A 23,127-nucleotide genomic window follows, 5' to 3' on the forward strand; every position below is an offset into this window, starting at 1 on the left:
GGGAAAATAAAAAGCAAAAAAGAAAAATTCCTACAAAAGTACAGGTAAAGTTAGAGGTAGAAAGACAGAAGTAAAGCCAAAGGATAGCTAGAGTGAAAAAAGGTGAGGGGGGGAAAAGTAACAAAAAGAGAAAGAAAATTCAACAGTTTTGAAGTGTTAGTACAGGAGTCTACAGTTAAGTTACTATTAAAACTTAGCACAGACCAACCATAACTAAATTAACCATTATTTACAGTTCTATAATTTTTTTTTTATTCTTTGACCTGATCATTTTTCACCTTGAAGATCCAATTGGTTGATCCAAAACTGCTGCCATTATAAATACTAATCCATGTAAGAGAACTCTGAGTTTTTGTTCCCTTGAATCTGAGTTTCTATTCACAGGTCTGAGTTTTTGTTCCCTTGAACCTATTAAGACTGGCCTATTCTACTTGAAAGTGTCATGAGTTAGCTGTTTTTAAAAACCTTCAAATAGAAATTTACAGATAAGCTATTTGAATAGAAATAAATAAAACTGTATTGTTTCCATTGCAAACAAAGATCTTATTTGTTTTAATTGTTTTTGGCTGATTTCTAAGCATAGGCTTTAAAAATATGAGAGTATTTTTATTTTTGCTAGATTTTCTTTTCTATGAGATTTTCCTTTCCATCTAGTATTATTTTCCTAAAATGCTTTCACATTTCATAACAATTACCCACTTTCCTTCCTGGGCCTTATCTATTTTTATTACTTAGCAATAGCAGTTTCCCTCAAGCAGGGTTGTGGTAATTAACTGGAATAACAGGGAATGACTCAGATCCCTGATCCAAATTTTTCTTCCAGCTCTAAGTTCTAAAAATAGTCCTCTATTAGTCAAAAAGCTCATTTCAGTAATATTCATTGTTTAGAGGGTCTGTGAGTACATTCTTTATATTCAGGAGCTTCTAAGAGGCTCTGTTTTTTTGGCTTCCCAGCAGGAGATTTCCCTGGGCTAATGTAAAACATCAAGTCTTAAAATCTTTTTCAAGCTTTCAAGTCCAAAATATCATCATGAATCTCTAACTAGTTCTAGGACATCAGGAAAGTAGCAAGGTCTTTGGCCTTCAATTTCATGATCCATAAAATGAACCCCTGCACAATGAAGCTTCTTAACTCTAAAATATTCTATTTCTGAAAAGGACTTGCTCTTCAAGTCCTACCCTAACTTTTATGAAATAGAATTTAAGACAGCAATTCTGTGCAGAATTTGGGGTGTGGAGGGGGACTTCTTGCAAGATTTTTTTACTTTCCTAAATGAGTCAAGCAACCAACACCTACTGAGTAATGATTATAGGCAAACATACACAGCTGAAATTCACAGGAAGAGGTCCCTGCCCTTCACCAAGCTTATAGCTGTCTATTTTGATAGGACATACAATAAGAGAATAATACTGATACTACGTGAGCCCTAACTGAATGGTAAAACAATAAAAATTTCTATCAGGTAAGCCTCATATAGTCTAAGGAGATCTTGAAAAGCTTCAATAGGAAAGTGGAAATTCAGATAAGCCGATAGTAAGAATGTTTGCTTCAAATGGAGAAGAAGGTGGGAATGAGTGTAGGGGTGGGGGTGACATTAATAAAAAAGTCATGCTTCCTTTGCTACCCATGAGTGCCCTTCAAGTCTCCCCTGTCTGGCTTCACTCCTGCTGTCCCTGCATCTGGAATTCTCTTCATCCATTCAAATCCACAGCTCCCCATCCCCTTCAAATCTAAGCACTAAGACACTTCCTCCATGAAGCAGTCTCTGATCCCCTAGTTGAAAGTTATCTTTTTCTCTCCTGACTTTTCACAGAACTTTATCTCCCCCTCCCTTATAGCATGTGTCACTTATTCCCCTCTATTAGTCTTTTATGCATTCTTCTATGTCCACTGCTGGACTTCATCCTGCAGGGAAGGGCTATCAGACTTACCTTTGTTTACCCACGGTACTTATATTAGATCCTTGCACTATTCATTCATTGATGTATTGGTTTTTCTTTTTTATTTTTATCCATTCATTCACTTGACACAAATTTACTGAACAATTTACTATTCACCAGTAACACTCTAAGAGCTATACGGCCATTTCCCTTAGAGGTTGTATTCTGCTGTGGGAAAATAACTGATCAATAAATAAACTAATAAATATACAATGTGCCCAGTGCTTACAAATCCTATGAGAAAAGAAAGAAGTCTAAACAGTAGCTGGAGATAGTTTAGATTCAGTGGCCAGCATTTACTGTATTGAATAAGCGATACATCATCACGCTAAGGTAAAACCTATAATCAAAGCGTACATTCTCAGGCAATGGATAAAATAAATTAGGCAGTAATAAAGTTCTGAAATTACCCTACTGCAAGTAGAAATAATAAAGATAATTGATGTTAGGAATCATAATGCTTAGTGTTGCTATGTGAAATAAAATAGGTAACATTTATTACACATCTACTATTTGCTAGGCAATGTAGCAGATAATCCCTTCAACCACAGGAGGGGTATTATTGTTCCCATTTAATGGATGAAGAAACTGAGGCTTAGAGGGGTTAAGCAACATGCTTCAGATCACTGCACTGTACATGGACAAGCTACAAATGGAATCTGGAACTGGCAGACACAAACGTTGTTCCTACTGAACACCTGCTCTTTCTTGTGCATGGCTGGGACAATGTTTTTTCTTCCACCTGCTCTCCTCTGAAGAGCAGCCCAGTAGCTCCTTTCGGCTTTGTGCCTGGCTGCACATCTCTTAGGAAAGCAATCATCTGAGCATGGATGAAAGGTTTCCCAGCCCAGAGCTCAGAAGGGTACTGAGGAGAAAGCATGCATGTTCTAGTTTCCCTCAAAAGGAATTTTACCTTGGCTTCTGTAGAAGGAGGTCTCCTGAGGCTGCATGAGTCACAGCCAAAGGTGGTATTAATTCTGAGAAGAAAAGTTAATTCCATAGGCTTCTCTCCACAAGCAGCAAAAAGCCCAACTCTAATAAAATTCCAAGCTTCAAGGTCAAAAAGCAAAGTTCTAGGCTGAGATTTGATAATGAGGTGCTGATTCTCTGAGCCTCCAACTTCTATGACATAAGGAGAGAATCACTGCCCCGAAGAAGGAATAAGGTTTACAAGGTCTACACAAATGCAATGCGAGAGGAAGGTTAAATGTAGAGAGAGGGCACTGGTTTCTATTTTCCATAAGTAGTTCCCTCTTCTGGGTAGCTGGCCTCTCATTTCATCAGGCTGTCACGAGCCCACCTCAAACTGGTGTCAACAGCCCTGACAGCTGCAAAGGAAGAAGACAGCCTCAGCCCTTCACCCTATTAGAGCCATGCTAGACTGATGAACAGAAAAGTGCAACTGAAACTTATTTGCATCATGATATTAAAACATATTAAATGGGCAAAGCAAGAGAGGGGAAATCCCTTCATTACTTCTATAATCGAACCACTGAAGTGTTGGAAGAAAGGAATCACACAAAGGAGTGTTTGTTCCCAGGATCAAATTAGGCCACTGTGGAAATGAGCAGGAAGTCACTTAGCAGCCTCTCCCTGGAAGGAATCAGTAGATGATCAGAACAAAGGCTCAAAAAAGAGGACAGAGTTCTGAAAAAAAATGTTGGCTCTCCTCCTCAGTGACCATTTCCTTCTTGAGTTAATAAGCCACTCCTTCTACTGTCTAAACGCTGAACCTGGATCCAAGGAAATATCAGAGAAAGTTATAAAATGCTCCGAGGATCTGCCATAGTCACGACTGCTTCTGAGAAGACAACACAGTGCCTGGCAGACAGTAATTGCTCAATAACACGTCTGTGAATGAATGAGTTTGCGGTTTCTTCAACATAGGCCAAGCTCTGTAATAATGCCTGACTGCCCTGATTACAGAGAAGGGTACCATGGATGAATGCCTGACCCAAAGGCAGATGCTACTAGGCAGGTGTGAGGTATATGAGGGAGTCTGGCAAACAAATCCACCCAGCATTTGGTGCTAGAGGGTGAAGGGAAGATTCAGTAGAAATGGCAAAAGGAGAATGATATGAGGAAAGAAAGGGGAAAGAAAGGAGACAGCAGAAGCAAATGGGGCATAGAAAGTGAAGAAATAAGTAGAAAGAAGCCACTTGATTTAAAAGAGTGAATTCATAGTGGTTTTGACAGAGTAGCTGATTGACCATAATGTAATCAGCAGAAAAAGAGTTCAAAAACCTTTTTCTAGGGGAGGTGCCACTGCTCTAGCCACTTTGTGTCCTGGAGAGCATTCTGGTTATACATGAGGCCTGATGGTGTAGCCATGACTAAGCTCCAAACCACAACCCAATCCTTACGGGGCAAGGATGTGAGACTTACTTTCCCTCCATTCCTTAAAACAAACCACATAACAGAGTCTCCAAAACTATCAGAAAACAAGAGAAACTTAGGAAAGGGAAGGAACTATAACCAAGACTACTGAGATGCTGTGAGACTCAACTCCCCTGAGAAGTCCCAAAACTCTGTAATTATTGCCTATAGAAAAGCTGCCTAGAGAATTTGATAAACAAGGAATCCAAGGTTCTGTATGTTTATCAAGTGTCCACGTTGCTGTTACTAAGCTCAGTTGAGATTTCTCTTTCATACTGTCCTTGGAGGTATGCCTGATGAGGTAACACATTGGTCCTTCTAGCAATGCCTACATTCCTTTGCTAATGTTCCTGTTACAATTGGAACTTTTCTGTATGAAAATAATGCATGTTTAATGTAAAGATTTCAGAGAATTCAGATAAGAAAAACAAACCTTTAAAAAGCATCTGCAATGTTATTTAACAGTGATACAGCTAAATACTTGTGTATTTTCCCAATATTTCCTTAATACAAGCATTGTACACACTACTTTTGTGCCTACTTTTCTCACTTTATGATAAATCTCATACACTTTTACATGTCATTAAGCATTTTGCTACATCATCTCCAATAGCTGTATAAAAGAGAAGTGATATCAAAATTAATTTAACCAATTCCCCTATTTCCAGACTTTTAAATTGTCTCCAATTAATCTCTGTCATAGAAACACTCTTAAGAACAACCTTATATAAAATTTCGGTCTATATACCTGATGATTTCTTTAGCAGAGACCCCATAAGTGAAATTTCTGCGGGGAGGGGAAAAGTATTCAAAATTTTAAAGTGTTTGAAATTTATTATCAAATGGCCTTCCAGAAAGTTCATACCGATTTAAGCTCTCAACAGCAGTGTGTGAGAGTAGTGTCCATTTCCTATACCTTTGTCAACACAAGATGTTATCATTTTTAAAATTCCATTAATGTTTTCTTGATGGCCTTACAATAGGAGTCCTCAACATTGGCTTCTCATTGAATCACTTGAGGAACCTTTGAAAAGTATCACTGCCTAGGCCTCATCCACTGAAGTAACTCAGAATCTCAAGGATGGGGCCTGGACATTTACCTAAAACAAACTACAGACTTAAGAGAAAACAAAGTTACAAAAGAATAGTTCTGATTTCAGAGTAAGATGTTACCCCAAGTATGTAAAATCCACACAGAGAATTCTAGGCAAGATTCTCTTGCTGGAGCCATAGTCCCCAGTTCTGTGAAATGACCACTATTATGAGGAGTATCTGAGAATTCATAACCAAATTAACTTCATTCATCAATTTAAAATATGCATGAAGCATCTACTCTTTGCCCTCCCTCTTTGCCTCATTCCCTGCATCCCTTACTCTGGACCTCAGTTCCAGCATCACTTCCTCAGGAAGCCTCTCCTGAAAGCTGACGATATTGCATCCCCTCTCACGCCCCTAACATATCATCATGTAGGGGCACTTAATACAGTTGTGATTTTTTTTTTTCTTTGACATTATGAGATGGAGTATTCACTGTGAGCCAATCTGGGGAAGGTTGGTGAACAATAAGATTTGATTTTGGAAACGGGTAGGATTTGCACAGGCAGAAAAAGTATAGTGGGGTGTGCAAGCCAGACACTAACTTTTATGGGTTTATGGACATATTTCAAAATACGCTGAAAGTTATAAACTCTCCAGAAAAAGTCAAACATGCCCATACATTAAAATATTATGTATAATTTCAGGGAGTTCACAGAACTCTAAGCACATCCATGGATCCTTGATCACAAGGGGACCATATTCAGATCTTTAGGAGGAGTCAGCGTAATGATCATTTTTGTCTCTTCCAGCCAAACAACATGAGCTCAGGAATCCCCAAAAGTCAGTCATCACTTTCCTATGTAAATGGCAGAAATGCCAGACTGCCAACTACTTCTGTGTCCAAATTAATGGTCTCATACATGATTCGCCTTTACCTTAATAAAATGGGGTAGGCTAAGGTCAGAAGAAGGAAAGAAAAAAACAAGTGGGGTCATGATATCAGTGCCCAACTATGTAGCCAACAGAGTAGCTATTTTTCTTAATCTATTTCATGCAAATATCACGGAGTACCTATCCCAAGACAAGAGAAGTCAAGAAATTCAGAGCTGGTTAAATTCTCTCCTTTTATCACCTTGTATCACTAAATTCCCCGTCAAGTTTTTTAACTTTAATGAGTATAGGGCAAGCTGGTGTTTCTTCTCTTTCCCTTGTGCTGCCCGCTCTCTGCCCAGAGCATCGGCACCTCAGGGTAGGAACTCGGTCCTCTGCCATAATGCCATCTGTTGCATCACTTTGCAGTGTTATATAAAAAAAAAACCACACCTCAGCTAACCTCATTGTGTCTAGACTTCATTACCATACAGGATGTGACAGACAGGCAGACCCACAGGCCCCAGAAGCAGCTTCCACTAGAAACACCATCCTGTCAGCTGTATGTACCAGCCACCATATTCTGTTTTCCTTTGCACCCAAGAAATGTTTAGAATCTCTCTAGGGAGTCTGCCGGAATACCATTTACAGGGATGGAACACTTTTTCATTGAAATTCTAAAGTTCCTTGACAGAGATCTTAAAAGGTACCAAATAGCATGTGTGATATATGTCCTTTTCCACAAAATTGTTGTATGCCGAAGTTAGTTTTACTATTCCATTTACACACTACAATGTGTATGATTTTACTACCCCGAATTTTAAGCAAAAATAATTTCCCTTGAAAAGGACAAAAGTGGCATTGGAGGTGGTTGTTAGTTATTTAATACAGCTATAACTGGAGGTTTATAGTTCACCCTCCAGAAAAAGATCTAATGCGCTTTCTCAGGCAAGTTCCTTGACAGTTTATCAACCTTCGCTTCCTGCCCTGCTATTCCTTCTTCTCTCACCTCCACACATTCATTCATTACAGGTTTGTGAGACAATTAAAACAGCCTTCTGAGAATAAACATGAAGGTCACAAGTTACAGAAGGAATATTCATGTTGCATTAATTTCTTCTGTGTTATTATAGCACCTTATCAACTTCCCTATCTGCAATTGTGTAAAGTCAAAATATAGAACTTCACCTTCAGGACTTCTTTCTCCTTAAAACAAAATTTCCAGCATGTTTACTGGTTTTGGAATGAAAAGCCCCTAATCCTGAGTTCAACATCAGGTCATTGATTTTTGCTCAATGTTACTGCCTAACTCAGCTGGCCACCTTTTCCTTTAAACATCTTTCACACTAATCTTTAGTCTTTAGAAAAGGCTGATAAAAGGGAAGTCCTATTGAATGGAAAAAACAAAATGCAGAGGACATGAGGTCTACACAGAAGATATAAAAATGGATAAGATATAACAGGGCCTTTTTAAAACACTATGAATATTCACAATAACATATAACAATCAGGAGACAGAACAATAATAATATCTCTGACTTCTGAGCACTTACTATGCCCCCCATACCCTTATGAGCATAATTATTCTGAGTAGTTACAGAAGAAATGGAGGCACAGAAAAATTAAGTAATTTTCCCAAAGTCATTCAGCTAGAAAATAGCTCCACTGACATTCAAACCGAGGTCTCAATAGCACCAAAGCCTGGGCTTTTAATTACTACACTAGCCTGCTTCCAAAATCATATAGATATCAATATTAATTTTAAAAGTCACAGACATACAGAGGCACTTCTGTCTATATTATGCTTGAAAATCTATGTTTTTACATAATATCTAAACCTCACAACTGCCCAGAAGAACTAGGCACTTCAAACACCAATCTACCTACTTTGCAAATTTGGAAAACCATATGCATTCATTAATTCATTCAACAAATATTTACAGAGCACATGCTTTTTGCCATTCTAAGATCCAATGGTACACAAGTTGAAAAGGATGCCTGCTTTCTCATGTTCTAATAAGAGAGACAGGTAACAAAATGACACATAAAAAATGGTAAGATCGATGAGTAAATAAAACTGGGTAAAATAAATGAACGTATGGTGGTTTGCTTAATTATATCGGCACTTGAATGTTTTTTAACTATGTTCCAAACTGAGCTTCTATCTTTACTTTACATCTCTTTCTCATCTCAGCCACTGACAAAAAAAGCTTGGAGTCAACCGCGATATCTCTTTTCTTCTCACATTATACATCTAGTCCTTTAATACATCTTGTTGATCCTACAATCAAAATATTTCCAGAATCCAGCCCCTTCTCAACGCCTCTTCTGTTACCACACTGCTCCAAGCCAGGATCATTTCAATAGCCCCTAATTAGTTTATTTTCCTCAGTCTTGTTTCTTACAATCCAATTCAGTAACAGCCAGAATGATACTGTTAGAAAATAGGGTCTCTACCTGGCTGTCCCCTTGTCACACACTCTCTCACCTCCTTCAAGCTTTGCTTAAATGTCACCTTCTCGATGAGGCCTGCTACCGTCACTCTGCTCTATTTTTTCCATAGTACATAACACCTTCTAAAATACTACATAGTATAATTAGAATATTTTTTGTTTTTAGTCTGTCTCCCTCCACAAGAATATGTTTCATGACGGTAGGATTTTTGCTCTCTTTGTTCACTAATGCACCCCCAAAGCATAGAATGGTGCCTGACATGCGGTGTTCCTCAATACTTGCTCAACAAATAAATGTTCAGAAAAAGTCTCCTTTTCATCAAACAACATAGCTGAAGAAAAGATTAGTGCACTGGTTATACAGAATAAAGCACACAGAAAAAAAGGATTGAAAAATTAAAGAAAAAAGAGTAAGTGACCTAAGGGGCACAATGAAAAGGTGATATGTGAACATAATAGGAGTCCTAGAAGGCACAGATACCAGAAAAGGAACAGAAGCAATATGTGAGGAGACACTGAGAAATTTTCAAAAATGAGGAAGAACTTCGAGCCACAGATTCAAAAAATGTCATAAAACTCACACATGGTAAATATAACAAAAACCACACTGAGGCATATCATGGTAAAAAGTGCTGTGAAACAAAATCATAGAGAAAAATTCTTTAATCATTCTAAGTATTGTATTACCATCTTGAAAGAAAAGTTGCTAGGTGTGATGTTACCTCCCACTCAATTTTGCAGCCCTTTGTTTTGCCTCTCTTCTTTTGGAGAAATCTATATGCCTGAGACACACAAGTAGTATAAGAATAGAACTGTAGAATTCCTCACTGGATAAAATCAGATTCCCAAAATAGTAGAGACTTCATCACTTTTCACACTATTAACACAAAATAGAGGTAAGATTTTATTAGATGAATAAATATCACTCATTTATAAAAGATTCATGGTCTATATAAAATGGTAATATCCCATAATACCTACTACTCCTCCTCCATAAAATTCTATGAAGGTAGTAGTACCAACATAGCCTAATTTTTCATTACTAGATTACATTTAGCCAGATAACAGATAAATTCAGGGTACCCAGATGCCACGGTTCTTTCTCTATAGCATCAATGAAATAATGGAGAAAACACTTGAGAAGAAAAATTCCAAATAGCTTGATCTATTATTCAGATACTAATCCTAAATGTGTCTTTTAAATACTTAAGTGAAATTTTAAATGCACATTTCTATCCGCTAAATTTAAAGGGGAACCTTAGCTCAAAGGCATTTTCTCAGATGTTTAAGAAAAAGACAAACCATCACATCCATTAACCATTAAATACTTGTTTTAATATAAAAATGAGTTATTCTGCCATACCACTGAACTGAATATAGGGTAGTGCAATTTAGTGTCGACAGACATTTATGCTTAATTATCTGGAGATGAGAAACTACTATAAACCTTGTCTCCAAAATACGTGTTTAAAGAAGTTGGATAGTGAAAATCTTTAAAGAAAATTCAAAATGCTAATTTTAGGAGTTTTGATAACCTTATAAAATTAGCAATTCTCTAGTGAAAGTGATTACATTCCCTTTTTAATGCCTGTCATCCTTTCCTTATAGATTATAAACAACATGGTGGCAGGAATGCCACTGTCATTTGATAGTTGTCAGAAGTCATTTTGAAGACTTTCATCTGGCTCTGGGAAAGCCATCTTGAAATGGAACTAAAGAGAGCATTCAGGATTTAATGACAAAATTGCTTTGTGCTTTAGAAAGAGCATTATGAAACCATGTATAATTTTTTCTCCAAATGACAAAGCTGTCATCTTAATCAAATCTATGTGGCATCCTGTTAGACAGTGAAACAGAATGCAAAAAAGCAGAGTGGAAAAGTTATCCAAGGTCATTTTAGCATCAAGGATGAGAAGGGAATTGCATGGATTACAGCCCGGAGGGGCAGGGCCCGGGAGTGTACACACTCATTCGGGAAGCTGGGTCCAGGTGGGGATTATGGCCTTGAGATAATAAACCAGTCCTCAGGCTCAACCTGAGCCGACTGCCAGGTGTCACCTCAGGCTGAAAACTGAATGGAGCATTTCATTTCATGTAATGGGAAATACTGGTGACAGGGTCAGAAAAGAGTGTGAGGAGAGGGTGGCTTTCAGAGGCAGAGAGCTTTCAGGATATTGTCTCAAATAGCTTTAAAATCACAAAGCCACATGGGCATATTGTGATATTTTGATAATATTTGTTAATTGGCCTATTACCACACCACATGCCAGACACTGTGCCGAGATTTTTACATGCATTATTTTATTCAACCCTCACGAAAGCCTATAATACAGGTACTATTATTAACCCAGTTTTACGGATGAGAAACCTGAAGTTGATTTACTTGCCCATAGTTGCAGCTAGTCTCTGGAAGAGATAAGATGTAAACCCAGGCTTATCTGATTTCTAAAATGTCACTAAGTATCCATCGCCCATTGGCTTTCTAAGCATTGCCAGAGTGCTATTCCTCTTGACACATATGTCTTACTGGTGTGCACCACCATTTCCTGAAATGAGCAGAAAAATATATCAATACTTTAGCCTTCACCCAGCCACCAATACATACTAATCCTGGAATACCAAAGTGAGGTGTCAGGCCAAAATGCAGAATTTACAAGGAAATGTCCAATAAATACTTCTACCACTGTGGGATCCCTAAGCTAAATCAAGAATCCAAAAAGTGGTTACAATGTGAAGTAGAATCTAAGGGGAGATCATTGGAGAAATCTAAGGTATGACATGAAACTCCTGAAATAAAGGAAGGCTGGGAACTGCCTGCCCTCTCATTTGAAGTCTAGTGAGGACAGAGCTTTAACTAAGCCACTTTGAGAACCTGACATAGGTTCCCTATAGTTGGGGAACACTGACAGGACTCCACTTGCTAAACAATTACACTACCACCTATGTTGAAGTCAGCTGTGTATGGGTCTTTTCCATGGACCAAATGTGGGCCACATGGAGAGTCAACCTGGCCCAAGAGGACACCTAGGAAAGTAAGGGAAATCAACTATCAAAATCCTGTGTGTGTGTGGAGGACCTCAGAGAAGCAGAGAGTGGGGAGAAGAGGCAGGCCTAATTAAATTTCATCCAAGTTATGAGAACTGGTCTAGAGAAGCCCAGCATGGAGCCCCAGGGAAGTACTAAAAAGCATCCATGAGGAAAACATTCATTTTAAACCTGGCAGGCAGAATACAAAAGCAGAGAGGCTACCAGACACCAACACGGTAGAAACTTTTCTATGCTATCCCTTGACCTCTTCTTTTCTCCCACTCCCCAAGCTTGGTGGTATCTAAAAAGTAGACAATGAGCACCTGCAGAGCTGAGAAAAGAAGGCAAGCATAGCCCCTTTCCCAAAGTTGGGCCATCTGCCAAATCAGGCGGCCAGCCTTAACTGAGAAAGAGCATGAAGAAGGCTTTCCTTTGAAGAATGAAGAGTTGAGCAATGTCTTGGACTGGACACTGAAAGTTTCTGAATTGAAAATGTGTTTTTATACTTAAAATATCTATTGTTTATAAATGGCAAAAAAAGTAATCCAGTGGCAGGAAAAAAGCGACCCTCTCTTAATAAATTTTTAATAGATAATTGAAGACAAAAATAAGTGGGTTTTGATTTATCCCCTATGAATTGTATATTTGTCATATCTTCTACACTAGTGGCACCTTCCAATGGAGCATGTTGGGAACAGGGAATATGGGTGTCTATTCAAGAATCTGGGCTCTAAAACTCTTAAGGCACTCAAAGAAAACATATGCCCTTCTTATAAAAAGATGTTCAACCTTCTTCAGTATCATAGGCACAGCCTTAGCCGCCCATATAAGAAGTTGGGAACTCAAATGCAAAATGATGACAACCTTCTAAGGGCAATGGAAATAACTGATTATCCTAAAAGTCATTTCTGTCACCTAACTTTTGCCCCTCCAAAAGTATATGCATTTCTAAAAATTTACAAAACACACAATACAATCATAAAACAGCACTTACTGAGTGGTTACTATATGCAAGATATTATACTAACTGTTTTACATGAATTATCTCTTTTTACCCTCCCCCCCATAATAGTATGAGTTAGGTATGTTTTTTATATTGTTTAAAGGAAGAGATTTACAAGCAAAAATATAATATCACTAAACAGCATGTATTTAGAGAAGAAAGAATATTAAGTTTCACCTAGGAAAATTGAGGATGGCATTCGAAAGTTATATTTAAATAACATTTTACTTCCAAATATAAAAGTCATGCGTGACTATTGTACAATACTTTGAAAATGTAGAAAACTATAAAAAGAAAACGTACACTTAATACAGAGGGAATATGGTAGACATCATTTGGTAAAGTATTTTTCTTTTAATAACATACCATGAGAATCACCTCCATAATTACATATTCTTCAAACATAATTTTAATGAAATGTTTAGTGTTATAGCCTATTGATAAATGACTTATTTTAAAAGTCCTTGTTAACCTAACCAAACCCCTTTCACATCATTATAAAATAGTGAAAGGTAAAAATTCTTGAAGAAAAATCTTTGTGTAACTCTCTCATTATGGAGGAAGTAAAACAGTCAGTTTAGTCCAAGTTATGCTGTAGTAACAACCTCAAAATTCAGTGATTTACAAAAAACATTGTGAAAGGTTCTGTTTGTTTGTTTCTTCATTCATATTACATACCAACAATTAGTTTATGGTGAATCAAATGTATCTCTGCTCTACCTCCAGAATCAAAGCTAGAGGAAGACCTCTATCAAAGTCATTACCATTTTCACAGCAGAGGGAAAGGAAAGATGGTAGAACCATCTGATATGAAAACTGCGGGCATTACTTCCACTCATGTTTTATTAACTAAAGCAAGTTACATAGATAAGCCTGAAGTCAGTGGGAGGGAAGGTATAATCCTCTATCAGGCACAGGACCTAGGAGTGGTCCTAGATGAAGGGACAGCAATTATTTTGATGATAATAGGAGATAATGGTTGATTTTTGTCTAAAAGGTTGGAAGGGACTTTTTTCAGCTAAGATAAAAAAAGGGGGGAGGGGGAAAGAGAAATATTCCAGGGAATGGGTAAATCACATAAAAAAGGCAATGAATTGTGAAAGAACACTTCAGATCTCAGGAACAGCATATCCCAGCATATCCTAGAGGGTAGATATATGGATAGTGACGTTAGAGAAAGGTTCTGAGGTGTGCATGAGATCACAGAGGGCTCTGTGTGTTACTGTACCCATCAGAGTGATTTAGATGGCCCAACTGAAAGGGATTATTGAGAGTTACTTAAAGAAACTGTTTACAAATGTGTGAGAAGGCTTAAGGGAAACCAAAAAGGATAGTGGAGTAATCTGGGAAAATGAATAGCTGCAAGTTCTTATCCCCTCTAAAATCAAATGGGCAAGGGTAGATAGTTATTTAAATAGGCCAGAAGAATGGCCACCTGTCAGAGTAGCTGCCTGTAAGCGAGAGCGAACTGTAAGAAAGTCAACAACCAACAGGAGCTATTGTCTTTAGGAAAAAGGCTGCAGGCAATGTGTGGTGACCCTGAGGGGAAAGAATAGGATAATAACTTGCCCTCACTATTTACCTATGTTCCCATCTTCTGCCAGGGCCTCCCTCTGGCCAAGCCTAGAGGGAGTCAGAGGACGAGGGGGCCTGTGAGTACAGGCCATAAAGGTCAGTCTCCTGGGCAGACAGAGCACAATGGAATTGTAGAGAAGAAAAGAGAGTGGTTCTGGAGGGGCAAATGGAGAATATACAATGAAGTTGTTCTATGATGAGCAATATATGTGAAGCTAAATTAAGGCATTGGCGGCTAAAATGAGTCAAATGGGGAAAATTCATTAATACTACAGTGAAAAAAAATTTAGTAACAACTGGATACTGAAGGTAGTAAGCAAGTTGGTAATACGGGAAGAGAGCAGATTGTAACTGAGAAAAGCAGGATGGGGAGAAGTGAGTCCGGTTGAGGATAGCACTGAACTCAAGATGTAAATGTCCAGAAAGCAGTTAGAAACATGAGTCAGGCACTCAAGAGAGGAAGATGGATTTAGATTTGAGTGGTCCTGTTATCATACAACTGAATAAAATTTTCTGGGGAGACCACATGTAATGAAAAGGGGGCAGATGAAGCCATTGGGATAAGAATGAACCAGAAGTTGTATACGGCCGTGCTACCCTGAACAAGCCCGATCTCATCTGATCTCAGAAGCTAAGTAGGGTTGGGTCTAGTTAGTACTTGGATGGGAGACCACCTAGGGAAACCAGGTGCTGTAGGCCTAAAAAATTTTTTTAAAAACAATTGAAAATAAGGGATTATAAGCTGACAAGGTCCTTGCAATCTGTGAGGTCAACTAAGGGTTGCCTTGCCTAAAAAAAAAAAAAAAAAAAAAAGAGTGAACCAGAAGCAAATACCCTACCTTTCACCATAGAAATTCAGAGAAGACAGCTGTGTCACTAATGCAAAAAGAAAAAAAAAAAATCTGGGAAACAGTGATTGTAGTCCAAACTTCACACAAATTTTCATGTTATTAAAACATATTGTTCATGGTCCAGGGAACTCCAAACTTTGAACTTTGTTAAAAGTGGTTCCTGACTAGAAGCGTCCCCAGATTCTGGCAAGAGCCAGCCCATACCCTATCCAGAGAAAGAAACCATCATCCTAGGTCATGGAGAACCACCAAAAGTTATTTTTCAAAGACACTGAGCAAAATACGACGAGTGAAAATACAGCAAATTTGAAAAGCAGAATACAAAAGGAAATAAGATACCATGTAAGAACCAGCAGAAAAAAAAAGACAATAGAAACAGACATTGATGTCAGATAACTGGAATTATCAAAAACGGATTAAAAAACAACTGTGTTTACTATGATTAAATAATTAAAAGGCAAGCCGATATACTTAGAAGTACAAAGTCATACAGAAGGTACATCTAGGCTCCCAGACTAGCCTCCAGTATCCACTGTGCATCCACCCAGAGACCCTGCTGGAGAGAGCCTCTCCAGCCTACTATGTGGTCCTCCGATTCACTGATCCAACTAGAGTACCTTCAAAATCATAATCTCCAATGAGTACAACTGAAACTAATATAATAAAAATTTTTTTTTAATAAAATTTAAAAAAAAAAAGAAGTAAAGGAGAATGTTAGCTTTAGTTGTCAAGCACTGCTAACCTTCCAAATCCCTGTTAAAAGCACAAGCCATTTCATTTTCCAGAACGCTGTACAGATTCCTGAGTCACCACCTCGGCACGAATTTATAAACACATCTTAAGTATTAAACTTCACTGAAAAGCTTTGAAAACCTCTTATCAAAAGCTAAGTTTACTGAGCAGTGTTTTGAGAAACTATACTTGTATTCTAAACAAACATTTGCAGTTTAGGCAGCAAATTTGTTCTATTGAGATTCTCTGGACCTTCGCATAGCTGCAAAGAATCTGAATATGGAAGGAATCTTCGGATTATCTTATCTAATACACATGAGAAAGCAGTGGACATTCTTCAGGTCTCACTAGTTAATAGTAGAGACAAAAAAAAAAACTTGAGTTTTCTGTTCTTGGAGATCCCGGCACATTCTACTGCACTACACTTAACTGTATTAGTCAGGGATCTGTGTTAGAGAAAGAGAACCAAAAGAAATAGATATGGAGAAAGCTGGAGGAACAGGCTGCTGTGGTCTCCTAGGACAAATTCTAGACAGCTCACTACGGCCAGGAGGAACAACTGGCCCCGAAGTTGTGCGATGGAACGTTGTGCTCAGATTGCAGCGGCCCTGGCCCCCGACAGACATTGAATTGGGACACCAGGAAACCACACCCTAAGCCTGGTCACTATCTCAGGCCCTCAGCCTCCTGGAAGACAATAAACTTGGCAGCAGGCCTTTGCATGGGCAGTTCATTCACCCATTGTGGCTTTGATCGGTCTGTCTCTGCACAGCCTTTGGTCCAGAGCCTGGTTCCCCACACCTGGCTGCTGTGGAGATGCTCCAGTGCACTGTGACTGACTGGAACATCGAGGGAGCTTTGGCGTTTGCTTTATAGGCGGTGTAAGATCGACTCCTCACTTCGAGCCTGGTAGAGATGCCTCCAGCACCCAGCTGTTTCTCATCCCAAGATTCTGATGTGTGTTTCCGTAGAACTACTGAGATCCCGCGAGATCTTCCTCCAGGAAGAGTAGGCTGCGGCAGCAAAGCCTCAGGCTTAGCTCTGCTGACCTCTGGGTGGTACCTGATTCACAGCAAATCCCAGTCCATCCGCTATCCCTGCCTTTCCATCTGGACGGGCACCTACTCCTCCCAACACACAAACCCGAAGTCACAAAGCGCAGACTGCTGGCTCCAACTATACCCTTTTTGCATTCCTAGGAAGCCCCGCACTCCATCCACCCAGAACAAGCCTGGGCCTGCGGGCATCCCCCATGGTGTTCAAAAGAGGAAAACATATCGTCATAGAAGGGATTGGGTGGGCCAGCTCCACCACTGAAGTTTGCTGACTGCTGGGGGGAAGTTATACGAAGAGGAGATAGGGAAGAGATGGGGAGGGGGGAGGGAGATAGGGAAGGGGGGAGAGAGAGAGAGAGACTGAGAGGCAGAGAGAGAGAGAGAGAGAGAGAGAGAGACTGAGAGGCAGAGAGAGAGAGAGAGACTGAGAGGCAGAGAGAGAGAGAGAGAGACATGAGGGATTGGATTTTGCGATTATGGATACTGAGAAATCCCATGATCTGCCATCTGCAAGCTGGAGATCCAGGAAAACCAGTGGTATAATTCAGTCTGAGTCCTAAGGCTTGAGAACTAAAGGAGCCAATGATGTCATACCCCAGCCTGAAGTCTGAAAATGAGATATTCCAGCTCAATCAGTGATGCAGGAAAAAATGGTGGTGAATTCTCCCTTCTTCAGCCTTTCGTTCTTTTTCTATTCAGGCCCTCAATGGATTGGATGATGCCCACCCACAAGAAGGAGAGCAATCTACTTAGTCTACCAATTCAAATGTTAAGTTGACATGAAATTAACTATCACACTGACCCTCCCCTGCTGTTCTTCAGGACCTCAGCATCTCCAGAGAACAGAATCACCAGCAAAAAGCCAATAACCCAGAACTCAAAGTTGCCAGAAGAGAGCGAAAACTGTGCAAGGCTAGCTTCCATTCAATAAATATTATTTGAGCAACAACTATGTGTGAAGCACCATGCAAGACCTGGAGAGGCAATAGGGGATATGCTTCAGTATCCCCAGTGAACTCACACTCCAATGGGGAGACAGACTTTTTAAAAAGAGGGACAGTATCAAAATAGCATGACTAAATGAGTAGGCATGTGTTTACAGAGTGTCCTGTCTGAACAACTCACTGTGGTAGACACCTAGGACACATCAGTGAACAAGAGACATAATACCTGGCCTCAAGAAGTTTAGTCTAGGTGGAAAATGATACTTATAGTGCTTAACCTATGGTTTATGGATGGAATGGTTTTGACTTTAATTGATTTCTTTGTAATCCTATATATTTTATTTTACATTTGAAAAACATTACCCCGAGATGTGGGCCCAGAGGCTTCCCTATACTGCTGAAGATGTCCATTGCACAAACTTTCAGTCTATAATTCTACAATGTGAAATAGATAAGACACCCTTAAACGGCTCTTTCCTTGTTCACAGTAGCAGACACATTCTCATAATTACATGCTGAAATTTGTATATATTTAAGAAAGGTCTTCAGGTAACAAACAGTAGCCCAAAGGCAACATATGATTACATACACCGAAGGTCACTAGAGTCCAAGGTCAGATCCCTTCTTTGAGTTAGGTGACAAGCGTCTGGGCAGTGGGGCTAATGGACAATAGGAAGGCACCCAGAGTACTGAGAACAATCAGCTCATGCCCACTTGCAGCTCCCTCAGCTGCATCCCTTCTTCTCATCCCAGTTTCTGTCACTTCCCATGCCGATTAGGTAGAAACAGTGAGGATTAATCTACTGTGTCATAGCAGCAGCTCATTGCTCCTCCAAATTAGTAAAAATGAGAGCTGACAGGACAATATAATTTTAGAGATGGAAGGGACTCTCAAAATCATATGGTCCAACTTCATTTTATAGATGACAAAACTGAATATTAATAAAATTATATGATTTACCCAAGGTCACAGAGCTTATTAGGTATAGAGCTGGACCTAGAATTTAAGATTTCTAACATCCAGGAAAATGTTCTTTTCACCCTTCCCTTAGTCCTTTATGGAAAGGTCACAAGTATCAGTATAGATAGTGCTAGTATAAACATATTTAATTGAATTTGGATAAGCTAATGTGAACAATATAAGGTTAGAAGGAAAAACAGGGTAAACAGATAATAATTCATTAGAAAACAAAAGCTTAAGTCTATAAAACTGACTTCAAATAGCATGGATGCACTACATATACACTACCATTTTTGTCTGACACTTTATTTCAAAAACTGTTTTTTGAATTAAATCATTAAATGCTTTCCTAAAATCATCTTTATCCCTAAAGAGTATCCTATTAATAGGTCCAGTACCTCTGCATAACTCTTTCATGATGAATTATATTCCTGCAGTTCAATGTTGATGGGATAATTTCTATTTTTATCTTTGAAACAAATAGAGTGTTGTCATTCGCCCAGGTTCTTCTGGCTCTTCTCCAAGAATTACCAAACTATGACACCAGCAGAATCTGAATAGATCTCAATACAGTAGACAAGAGCAAAGTGATATTCTAGGCTTCTGTAAATCACTGCTCCTCCTACCCTTTAAAAATGAATAAAGACGAATTGTATTATGTATTTCCTCCAGACAACTTTTCAAAGTCCAAGAAATTTTGATTTATGATATCCTTCTGAACACCAACTTTCAGAGCCTCCTATTCATTCACATCTGTAACCTATTGGAATGACACCAAGTTCTCTGTTTAAAGTTTTATGTGTCTCTCTCCTGTCCAGTATAGTATTCCAGGATAGGTGAGTGAGTTGCCCCCAAAGTGATACACGTCACTGTTCATCTGCCAAGTATAGCAAAGGTAAGTAGTGCTGCCCCAAGTGACTTCTTCAATCCAGCACAGTAATCAGGTCCTCCCTCATTAAGCAACATGCTCAGGAAAAACACTGGAGACACTTAGCTCTTCATGTTCAGGAGCCATATGTTTTAGTTGTTCAGATATAAGTGACAGAAATAAAGACCTTTATAAAAAATATCCAAAAAGGATATCTTCCCCCAAACGTCCTGCTATTTCTCAAGTAATATTTTTGAAGGGTTTTAAACTATATAAGGCCCTTTATAGACTTCATAGATCTTAGTTGTTTTTATTTTTTATTATGGCAGTTTAAAAATCACTTAAAAGGGGCCTGCATGACAGCACAAGTCATTTGTAAGCACATACCTGGCCTTTTGGGGAATAGCCCTTGGGAAAATCTTTTTTTGAGTCTTTCCATTTAGTCACATATCTCTTGCTGTCCATTTGTAACAGACCATAAACACAAGTCCACAAACTAAATTTCTTACCTAGGGTCCTGTCTGGTGCCCAGAGCAGAATCTGGTGTCCATGTGTTTTATTAAATGAGAGAAGAAATGCTGTAAACAAAGAGATGGGGAGCTCCTTGAAATGTCTACACTTAGGTAAGGCTAAAAAAGAAAGAAAACTAAATTCAGTCACTTCCTCCATGAAAACCTTTTTAAAATCTTTTCTTTCTCGAATGGTAGAATTGACCACGACTTTCTGTGTGACACCAATCTCCCCTCTAACCACTTGTGATACAATGCAATAACATCTCTCAATTCTTTGTTTATACTTCTGTCTCCTTCTAATTGATAGGTAAAAATTATTCTGGCTTAATGTCCATATTCGCCACACCCAGCACAGTGTTTAGCATAAAGTAGGCACTCAATAAATTCTGTTAAATGAATAAATTTTCAAAAATTGAAGAAAAGGGAGGATAAAGAAAGAGAAGAAAGGAGATAGATGAGTAATGAAGTAAAGAGAGAAGGTGATGGATGGGAAAAAATGTGAGGGAAAAACATGAGAAGAGAAAAAAAATGATGGTCACTCAACATTGCCTAACTTTGTGTCAAGTGGTTTCTGTAAAAAGGATGTAACGGACCAGGGCTAGAAATTAGTAGATTGACAAAGAAGGTTAGATTCCCCTGAATTTCTAGTGCTGCATGTTTAAGTTAATCAGAGTGGTCTAAAAAGTGACTGCTCCTCCATTTTCACCCTCCCACACTGGACTAGGGAGTATATCTCCAAAAATTCATCCATTTTCGTAGTCAATCACTTATCCACAATTATTTGGTGTACAACTTCTGTGCTCCACCATACTTTCCCTCTGAAGCTACAAAGAAGAGTGTGGTCCTTGCACTCACAGACATTACAGCCTAGTCGGAGAGACCAGCATTAAGAAGATAATAACACAAATAAAGTAAATCTGTCTCTGAATAGTAAGATCTAGTTCAAGGAGAAAACAGAATAAGACCCAGTGAGCAAAGCAAGACTTCCGTGGAGAATTGATGCTAGAGCTGAGATAGGAATTAACCAGGTAGCTTTGGTAGGAGAAGAATATTCCAGGCAGGGGGTACCAGGATCACAGCGCACAGACCCCATGAAGGAAGTGAGTATAAAAGAAGGTTAAATCGTCTTATGGACACAATTTTAGGCAAGTCTTCCTCTTCTATTTGAGGTGTCAGCTTCAACAAATTACAAAACAGATGTAGTCTCCCACTACTTTGTGAGGATGTCTCAAAAAAGAATGAGTGAGGTGAGTAAATAATTTCATAGGCCTTTAGAAGGGGATGGTCAGCAATATCGTTCAGTGCTGGGGCTGCTATTTCACATGACCTACTCACCACTCATGTAGAGTTTGGCTCTGTTTTTGGTTTTGAGGTTTTGGTTTTTTGGTTCTTTGGGTTTTTGGTTTTTCACAGAAATAGAAACACACTCAGTTGCTTTGAACCTGGTTTTTGAAATTTAATGTTATACAGCAAATATCTTTCTGTCAAACAAAATATGGATTTTCGACATTACTTTTAAGTGTTAAAAATTATCCCATCATAGAATTCTAACACAAATTTTTCAACAAGACTTCAATTGTTGGACATGAATATTTTTTCCAACTTTTTAAAACGACATTGTAAGAACATTATTATGGATGAATATTTGTACCTATCCTTAATTAATGTAAATGGTGCTGGGATCAACTGGAGACAAGAAAATCTGGTTCGAATTCTAGTTTTAATACTTACAGCTATGAGACTCGGGTAACTCAATCAATAAGCCTCCGTTTCCTTACCTGTAAGATGAGGGGAACAGTACCTATCTTATCAGATTGTTGGAAGGCTTAGGTAATTCAAGTAAAGCACATAGCAACCCGTCTGCAATATAATAAGCACTTAATAAATAAGAGATATCTATGATTTCTATTAGAAAAATTTTGTCTATATTTAAGACTTTTAATATATATTGTCAAATCACCTTCCAATAAAGGCATATGAATTAGTTTTTTATGAGCCACATGTCAGACAGCCCAAGGAAATACATTGTTTACATACCAGAGTTTTGCCATGCCATCACTGCATCAGAGAATTTTGTTAGAGGAAAGGGTAATTTAAAAGCAGTAGCAGAAGCAATCAGTGCTCTGCCATATTGCCTTGGATCCCTTTGCCATGTTCATGCGTACCAGTCACTGATGTGCTTTTCGAGCCCAACAGCCAGCCCTTTCCTGGGCTTCCTTTAGGCTGCTAGAATCTGCTTTGTTTTGTGCATAAGGAAAGCTAAAAGTGCTTGGGAATTCACTCCCCTCACCCTGGGAGAGCCCTAAACCAAAGACTGACATGTAAGTGTGTGTAAATAAATACTCCAACATCCCACCTGGGGACAACTCTGTGGTGCGACCTACACTGTCTTCAAAAAGCCCTGGCGACCTGGGCTAGTCATTTTCTGTGAGCCTTGTCTGAATGCTTTCCTTTCTTTCCCTAGCTCATTGCCCATGCCTTTAACCAGTCTTTTATGGAAGCATTTCCTAATAAATACCTGTGTTACAGTTGGCTTCTGAGAAAGACAGAAGCCAACTTTTTCTCTTGGTTATAAGAATTTCAATATAAATTTTTTTGACAAATTTTCTAACGGAAAAAAGTATCTATTTTCACATATATATTCTAACAGAAAAATATATATATAGATTCTCTCTTTCTTGGGAATTTGCATACTGTAGCATGGTTTCGATTTTATCAGCAGAAGAAAAACTGGACAAAAGGGTAAAGGAAACAACACAGTGTGCGTTTTCATGGAAAGAGTGCTCATGTGGTAAGTGCTCGAACATCCTGGACGGCTAATAACTCCCTGAGTCATTCTGAGCAAGTCACTCACTATCTCTGGGCTTCAGAATATCTATTGATATTCTCTAGGGCTGGAGAATATCTTTTGGATATGTCTA

The 23,127-nt window shown here is 38.7% G+C and overlaps 1 protein-coding gene and 1 pseudogene across 1 annotated transcript in view; one reads left to right on the forward strand and one right to left on the reverse strand.

Annotated features, from left to right (window-relative positions):
• The window catches only part of LOC111729784 (translation initiation factor IF-2-like), a 330,103-nt gene that overhangs the window by 101,308 nt on the left and 205,668 nt on the right, over positions 1 to 23,127 (reverse strand). The gene's annotated exons all lie outside the window — the stretch shown is intronic.
• Positions 14,864 to 14,982, forward strand: LOC111729792 (annotated as a pseudogene).

The sequence above is a fragment of the Pteropus vampyrus genome, unplaced genomic scaffold (assembly GCF_000151845.1).
Source record: "Pteropus vampyrus isolate Shadow unplaced genomic scaffold, Pvam_2.0 Scaffold281, whole genome shotgun sequence".
Lineage (NCBI taxonomy): Eukaryota > Metazoa > Chordata > Mammalia > Chiroptera > Pteropodidae > Pteropus > Pteropus vampyrus.